We start from the raw sequence: 9397 nt of genomic DNA on the forward strand, positions 1-9397 counted from the left end.
ACGAGTTCAACATATCTCTTAGGATTCTACCTCAAAACTATGTAGAAAATGCTTACCTTTCTTGGAAATATACTTGAATTAATTCTAGCTGAATATTTTAGATATGGCTTATTTTGAAAATATGTAACACTTGGATAATATAGGCAGGACTTCATTATGAATCTTTGTCAAAATATGACATTTTTTGCAAATAAAATCAAGAAGTAAAGAATTAAGTGACAACTAAATGATGAGGATAATAAAAATCTAAAGTGTAAATGATAAAATTGTTATTTATTCAGTGATTTGCATAATGTGGTAACTGCTAGTGAGTATTCTCGAATTTACCAGTAAGTAAAGTTAAATTCAATACTATTTAAGTTTATGTGTCCTTTTGAAATCTGGTATTTTGCCACCCTCTGTTTGGAGGTTTAGATAACCTGAGTGGTTTTCACATAACGACAAAACTTTTTTGAACAAAAAAGTTTAAAGCAGACAAAAATAAACCAAGCAATTTTAGAAATAACCATTTTTAGTGGCCTTATCACCTAAGACGAATTAAATAGCAACTGACACACACATGAGTTAAAAATTAGTGCATGGAAGGTAGACCTGGAGGACTTACGCAGTAAGACACTGAGTGACAGGGATAGAAAATATAAAATACAAGATAGAAAATATAAGAGAGACTAAAATATAGATAGATAAACAGGTCTGTCATAATTGAGGAAAAGAAAGACTGTAAAAGACAGTATCAAAAAAACAATAGCAGAAAGTTTTCTGAAAACAGTCAAAACATTTCACTAATACAGAAAGCTCAAAGTTTGAAAAGAAAGGTAAATAAAAGTAAATCCACATCCACAATAAAGTGGTGATATTTCAGCACACCACAGACAAAGAGAATATCTCAAATACAGTGGAAGGTAAATTCAGATTACCTACTGAGGAATGATGATTAAACTAACATAAAATTGTTTTTAAAACAATGGATGCTAATATGGAAAAGAACAATAACTTTAAAAATCCTGAGGGAAAGTAATTCTCAGCTTGTTTTTTTTTGTTCTTGCTAATAGTTTAACTTTCAAGAATGAGGATCAAGACTTTTTTTTAAACAAACAAAAGCTTAGAGAAGTTACCAGCACAGAGATTCATAAAGGGGGTTAAAAAAATAAAAAAGAACTTCAAGAAGAAAAGTGAACCAGAAAAAAGTCCTATATGTGGGAAGAAGTGATGGGCAAAGACACTGGCAACCATGTAGATGAATGTAACGTGACTTTGTGCCTGTAATGTAAGGAGGGTGCGGCGGCAGTCAAAGTGTATCTTGCAGATCTCTAATGCAGAGGAGTTTAACTGACTGAGACTCTGGTTTCTACACTCTGAAATCCATCACTCAAACTCACTTTTTCCATGCGCTTTTCCCAGCCAATGACAGTGCACAGAGATACTAAGGCAAGCCTGTTCCTGGGAAATAAATACAGGATTCCTTTCAAGAGGATCTTTCACTTGAAGACTCCTACAGCACTTAGAATGCCACTGCCCAAACAACTTCCCCTTTCTCCTTTGTTTAGGGTAATACTTGCTCAGGGCCTGGCTTTTCCAGCCTCTCTCCACTTTTTCCAAGAGAGGTTTCTCCTAATAAAATCCTCACTCATTTAATCCTGCTTTTTGAGGACTTGAACTAACACAATAATATTGTCTAATTTGTTGGGTTAACAACAAAGTCAGTTAAGCCGAGAAAAAAATAAACAAGTCATATATAGAACAAATGCAAAATGATAGATATAAATTTAAGCATATCAATACACTACCCAAAGTAAGTGGATTAAACTTTTTATCAAAAAGCAAAAATCATCAAACCTGATGGCAAAAATTAAATTATATGCCTTCTGAAAGGTACATTTTATTTTATTATTTTTATTATTTTATTTTTCCTTTTTTTTTTTTTTTTCTTATTTTCTTGAAGGAAGTCACCACATAAATAGCAATATGTAAGCCATGGATTCCTTTCCAAAATAAATAAGATTTCATAGAAGACTGACTTTTAATATGCATGATTCTAGAAAACATAGGTTAACACACATTTCAACTATATTAAACAGGTACCTTTACTTTCATAAAGCAATATTCAAATTATGTACTTTTTAGCAACCTATTGTTTTTTTCAGCCATTTATTCTTTTTTATAGTTTTTAATATTATTTTATTTTTTATGTAATTTAATAATATTGTAGAGTAATTAACCTCCAATTAAAATAAAGAAATTTATTTTAAAAATTTACTTTACATTTACAGTTATTACAAAATATTGGCTAGATTCCCCATGTTGTACAACAAAGCATCCTTGAGTCTGTCTTATACCCAGTAGCTTGCACTCTCCATTCCCTTACCTCTGTATTGCTCCTCCTTCCCTTCCCCATGGCAACCACTAGTTTGTTTTTATATCTGTGAGTCTGCTTCTTTTTTGTTAAATTCATGAATTTGTTGTATTTTTTAGATTTCACATATAAATAATATCATACAGTATTTGTCTTTTTCTGTCTGACTTATTTCACTTTAGCATAATACCCTCCAAGTCCATCCATGTTGCTGCAAATGACAAAATTTCATTCTCTTTTTATGGCTAATAGTATTCCACTGTGTATATATACCACACAAAATACATTTTAGATGAAAAGATATACACATATTGAAAATAAAATCATGCAAAATATATACAATGTAAACATTAAGCATATGAGAACTAGAATTGCTGTATTCATACTGGATAAATAAAATTTAACTTAAGGAATATTTCTAGAGACAAAGAGGGACATTTCATAATGCTAAAAAGTCATTACATTAGATGGATATAACAATTAAAAATTAGTATGCATCTGACAATAGAGTGATTGAGAGTACATGAAGCCAAAAGCCAGCTTAAAGAAGAAGTAAGCAGCAGGTCAGAAAGCAACAGTTAGAACTGGACATGGAACAACAGACTGGTTCCAAATAGGAAAAAAGAGTCCGTCAAGGCTGTATATTGTCACCCTGCCTATTTAACTTCTATGCAGAGTACATCATCAGAAATGCTGGACTGGAAGAAACACAAGCTGGAATCAAGATTGCCGGGAGAAATATCAATAACCTCAGATATGCAGATGACACCATCCTTATGACAGAAAGTGAAGAGGAACAAAAAGGCCTCTTGATGAAAGTGAAAGAGGAGAGTGAAAAAGTTGGCTTAAAGCTCAACATTCAGAAAACGAAGATCACAACATCCGGTCCCATCACTTCATGGGAAATAGATGGGGAAACAGTGGAAACAGTGTCAGACTTTATTGTTTTGGGCTCCAAAATCACTGCAGATGGTGACTGCAGCCATGAAATTAAAAGATGCTTACTCCTTGGAAGAAAAGTTATGACCAACCTAGATAGCATATTCAAAAGCAGAGACATTACTTTGCCAACAATGGTCCGTCTAGTCAAGGCTATGGTTTTTCCTGTGGTCATGTATGGATGTGAGAGTTGGACTGTGAAGAAGGCTGAGCGCCGAAGAATTGATGCATTTGAACTGTGGTGTTGGAGAAGACTCTTGAGAGTCCCTTGGACTGCAAGGAGATCCAATCAGTCCATTCTGAAGGAGATCAACCCTGGGATTTCTTTGGAAGGAATGATGCTAAAGCTGAAGCTCCAGTACTTTGGCCACCTCATGCGAAGAGTTGACTCATTGGAAAAAGACTTTGATGCTGGGAGGGACTGGGGGCAGGAGTTGAAGGGGACGACAGAGGCTGAGATGGCTGGATGGCATCATGGACTCGATGGACGTGAATCTGAGTGAACTCCGTGAGTTGGTGATGGACAGAGAGGCCTGGCGTGCTGCGATTCACGGGGTCACAAAGAGTTGGACATGACTGAGCGACTGAACTGAACTGAACTGAAGCAGTTCAGCAGTTATATGTACACCCATCACTTCCCTGATATCTCAGTTGGTAAAGAATCCACCTGCAATGCAGGAGACCCTGGTTCGATTCCTGGGTCGGGAAGATTCCCTGAAGAAGGGATAGGCTACCCATTCCAGTATTCTTGGGCTTCCCTTGTGTCTCAGCTGGTAAAGAACCTACCTGTAATATGGGAGACCTGAGTTTGATCTCTATAATTTTAAAATGTAAAATAATTTCAAATTATTGTCACTATAATTTTAAAATATAAAATCTTTTTTCTTATTTTGTTCAGATTTTTAAAATATAAAGTAATTAAGCTATTCTAAATAAGTTCAAATTCACCCTCTTCAATCTCATCTCCTTTTCTCCCTCCTCAGAGACAACCTCGATGAAGAATTTAGGTTCATAATTTTCCGACATGTGCATGTGGCCTAAAACCTGAGCCTCATTTTTTAGTGCACATAAATATCATACCACGCACATATTTTTGCAGCCATTTATTTTACTTAAATTATCCCCTATGCTATTATGTACAGATCAACTTCATTCATATAACAGCACTGAATAAATATATTTTCTTTGTCTACGGATGAAAAAATAATCTTCTTCACTAGGTGTTACTAAGTGTTACCAAGTAAAACTTAGAGAAGCTTTAGCAAAATGATAAATGCTTGTGTTTTTGGAAAGGCACTCTAATCTCCTTTCAAACATGTCTTACAAGCATATCTTTTAAATAACCTTTTGAAGATTGCTGATATGTGATGAAAAGGTCTGCTTTCCCCTCCCTGTGGAATATTAGGAGATCTACCTGTATGTCACGAGGCTTCTGAGAACCCAAGAAAAGTTTAGGAGGGGTTTTTAAAGGAAGTTGAATGCCATTATTTGTAAATGATAAAGTTTTATTTAAAATTCTAAATCTGTGGTTCTTTTTGTCCAACAGTATCCCGTGGTCAACTGACATTACATTTCCCCCAGCACTTTGCTATTACAAAAATGATGCATAGTGCATATTTTTTTTAAAAATTGTCTATTTATATATGGCTGAGATGAGTCTTCACTGCTGCGTGTGGGCTTTCTCTAGTTGCGGCCGGCGGAGACTCCTCTCTAGTTGCAGCGCGTGGGCTTGCTTCCTGCTGCGGTGGCTTCTAGTTGCAGAGCATGGGCTCTCGGGTGTGCAGGCTTCAGTAGTTGAAGCACACAGGCTTAGTGGCCCTGAACCACGTGAAATCTTCCCAGACCAGTCACTGAATCTGTGTCCCTGAATTAGCAGGTGGATTCTTAACCGCTGGACCACCAGGGAGGTCACATAATGCATATTTTTATGTCTCTTTGGACAGAGTTTCTGTGTAAGAAACTGAAAGTTTCTATAGAAAAACAACTTAGAAGTTGAACTGTTGGGTTAGAAAGTTTAAGTGTTTTGGGGTTCCTTTAAATACTTCCAAGTTGCTCAACTAGTGTGTCTGTTCTAGTTTGTCCTATTTTCAATGTAAGATTTCCTTTTCCTCAACACTCTTGTCAGCAGCTGGTATTGGCAAACATTTAATCTGGTTGCTGAAAGTGGTATCTTTGCTACTTTTTATTTACATTTACATGGTTATTTGTGATATTGTTATCTTTTCTGTACCCTTAATCTGTATAGTCACATGAATAACACACTATTTCAATTTCTTTAACTTTATATAACTTAAATAATACATTTTGATATTGGTAGAAGTCTATGTTCTTTCTATCACGCAACACTGCCTTGATATCCTACTTTTTCCTTTTACTTGGCTCTTTCCACTGTCTTTGTAAAATCTTTTAAGCTTCTGATGGTGAAGGAATGTTTATTAGGCCCCATCTGTATCCTGTATATGGGTTCATTTCTGTAACACCTTTCTTAGCACTTACTAGGGTGTGATACATATAGCAGGTAAATGAATGGATGGATAAACTAGCAGATCTCTGCCTCAGTCTGTCAATGGGTGAGTGAAAGATCTCATTAGGTATGGCCTTATTTGATGCAGTAACTCAAACCATCTATTTCACCAACACCTGGCATCTATGATAATAGGTCCTCTGGTAGCTTTATCAGAGTTCCTGGGAGTAGTGCTATTAAGGCTGGCCGCTGCTTTAGTTTCTAGAACATTATTCCACTGGGTCTTCCTGCCCCAGAGTCAAGAGAGTATCACTGATGAGCTAGGACAGTAAGGCACCATCTCTGAATGATACATAGCACTGGGTATGTGGTCCTTGTACCTTCCCTAATGAACGCAGTTAAAAATGATGAATAATAATAGTGATATGAGCTTAGAGAAAGCTAGACTCAAAAGCAATAACAATAAATAGCAATATTTATTATAATAGTATTATCATTTACCTTGCTTGTTTTTTTACTAGGGGATTTAATCTTTTAGCCTTGAGCATTATCTTTTCTTAACTGCTGAAATGATTTGCCCAAGGATACACAAATGAACTGGTAACTCAATTTTAATGAAATGCAGATCCGTCTACAAATCCTGACCTTCACAGTTTTTTCAGTGCAAACCCCACTTGGAAAGGTACAGCATGCTTTATATAGCTAATTTAAATAGTGGTAAATAGCCCTGAATTTGACACATCGAATTTCTTCATCATCTTTTTAATCATGACAGCCATGTGGCATCACCAAGTTTTTCAAAATACTACCAGGACTCAATGGTTACACCTACATAATTCTAGAAGTTTATAGCTCTTTGTTATATGTTTTACTCTTGCTCCCAAGTCTACTTTGTGAAAGCACTGAATGGATTTACTTCTTGGTATCTTCTTTTGTTAATAATATCTATGGTGAGCTGGAGGCAGAGTTGTACTAACCTAATCAAATCAGTTCAGTTCAGTCGCTCAGTCGTGTCTGACTCTTTGTGACCACCCCATGAACCGCAGCATGCCAGGCCTCCTTGTCCATCACCAACTCCCAGAGTCCACCCAAACCCATGTCCATAGAGTCAGTGATGTCATCCAACCATCTCATCCTCCATTGTTGCCTTCTCCTCCTGCCCTCAATCTTTCCCAGCATCAGGGTCTTTTCCAATGAGTCAGCTCTTTGCATCAGGTAGCCAAAGTATTGGAGTTTCAGCTTCAACATCGGTCCTTCCAATGAAAACCCAGGACTGACCTCCTTTAGGATGGATTGGTTGGATCTCCTTGTAGTCCAAGGGACTTCAAGAGTCTTCTCCAAAACCACAGTTCAAAAGCATCAATTCTTCAGTGCTCAGCTTTCTTTATAGTCCAACTCTCACATCCATACATGACCATAGCCTTGACTAGATGGACCATTGTTGGCAAAGTAATGTCTCTGCTTTTTAATATGCTGTCTAGTTTGGTCATAACTTTCCTTCCAAGGAGTAAGTGTCTTTTAATTTCATGGCTGCAATCACTATCTGCAGTGATTTTGGAACCCAGAAAAATAAAGTCATAGTTCTAGTTTAAAGAATTTTCTAGTTGTATGGACTTTTTTAAAAAAAGAAATGACAACCCATTCCAGTATTCTTGCCTGGAGGAGCCTGGTGGGCTACAGTTCATGGGGTCATGAAGAGTCGGACTCAAATGAGCAAGTAACACACAGAGAGCAAGACAGATGTTGCAGTAAAATTTTTCTTTCTGCCTCAAGTAGTGGTCTGTTAGGAAATAGAGAATTTTGTATTATTGAGCAAAACTGCTGAGGAGGGACTCACAACTCTCATGGGGTAGGTGGAGTCCCTGGTAGTGGAGAAATAACTTTCATCCAGAACAATGAGAAAACAAAAATAGAATACAAAAAGAGTCCAGGGGAAATCTCATTCTGGATTCTGAACTGCAGCCCAATGTGGTGAGACAGTGCAATTTCCAGAGGTACCTCTGAAGTCTAAGATGTGCTTATAGAGAAACTTGCTTTCTTTCTATGAATAACAAAATATTATATAGATGCAATGTGTGTATGTGTTTGTGTGTGTGTGTGTGCTCGGTCACTAGGTCGTGTCTGACTCTTTGTGACCTTATGGACTGTAGCCTGCCAGGCTCCTCTGTCCATGTAGACAAGAACACTGGAGTGGGTTCTCGTTTCCTACTCCAAGGGATCATCCCAGCCCAAGGATCAAACCTGTATCTCCTGTCTCTCCAATATTGACAGTTGGGTTCTTTACCACTGAGCCACCTGGGAAGCCTATATGATGGGATTAGAAGTCATTTTAAATAAATGAATACAAAGAGACTTTCTAGAAGAATGCAAAGATAGTAATAATTCATCCTCAGGAGTATTACCCAGAAGATGGAGCAATCTTCTTACAATGTTTTCATATTCAAAGAGCAGGGATAAGTTTGAATAATCACTTTGCTTGAAACCGTCTCAGAATCACAGATTCCCTATCTGTTGGGACATACGTGATTTTGGATTTCTGTTCTATGATAAAAGGAAGTTAAAATGTAAAAAGAAAGGAAAAGGAAAAGATATCCCCTGTACTAAGATTTATTCTTACATAAATAACCTTAATTATACCAAGAACTCAAGACTCTTAGGCCAATGATAATTAACTTAATAACTACCTTAATTAACTGAACAATTTAAATGTGCCTATACATAAATTTTACAAAGTACACACATCCTATAATTTGGAAGTTAAATTTTATATGAGGCTGATTAGTGTAATTTATTTTCCAGTATCAGCATTCCAGTAGAACATACTTTACAATACATCCAAAGTTCATTTATACCTAATGCTTCATCATTTCTAAATGGTTTTCATTCTGAGTATACCTGTGGCTGGAACATACTGTTTGTGGGAACAAAAAAGAAAACTCCACTTAAAAATCTGTTATCTATACTGTAAGTTTTGTTAGCATTTTAGAATTTATAAAGCACTTCAGTTCAGTTCAGTTCAGTTGCTCAGTTGTGTCCGACTCTTTGCGACCCCGTGAATCACAGCACGCCAGGCCTCCCTGTCCATCACCAACTCCCGGAGTTCACTCAGATTCACATCCATCGAGTCAGTGATGCCATCCAGCCATCTCATCCTGGGTCATCCCCTTCTCCTCCTGCTCCCAATCCCTCCCAGCATCAGAGACTTTTCCAATGAGTCAACTCTTCGCATGAGGTGGCCAAAGTACTAGAGTTTCAGCTTTAGCATCATTTCTTCCAAAGAAATCCCAGGGCTGATCTCCTTCAGAATGGACTGGTTGGATCTCCTTGCAGTCCAAGGGACTCTCAAGAGTCTTCTCCAACACCACAGTTCAGAAACATCAATTCTTCGGCACTCAGCTTTCTTCACAGTCCAACTCTCACATCCATACATGACCACTGGAAAAATCATAGCCTTGACTAGACGGACCTTAGTCAGCAAAGTAATGTCTCTGCTTTTGAATATGCTATCTAGGTTGGTCATAACTTTTCTTCCAAGGAGTAAGCATCTTTTAATTTCATGGCTGTAGTCACCATCTGCAGTGATTTTGGAGCCCAGAAAAATAAAGTCTGACACTGTTTCCACTGTTTTCCCATCTATCTCC

Source organism: Budorcas taxicolor, chromosome 1 (genome assembly GCF_023091745.1).
Source record: "Budorcas taxicolor isolate Tak-1 chromosome 1, Takin1.1, whole genome shotgun sequence".
In the NCBI taxonomy this organism is placed as follows: domain Eukaryota; kingdom Metazoa; phylum Chordata; class Mammalia; order Artiodactyla; family Bovidae; genus Budorcas; species Budorcas taxicolor.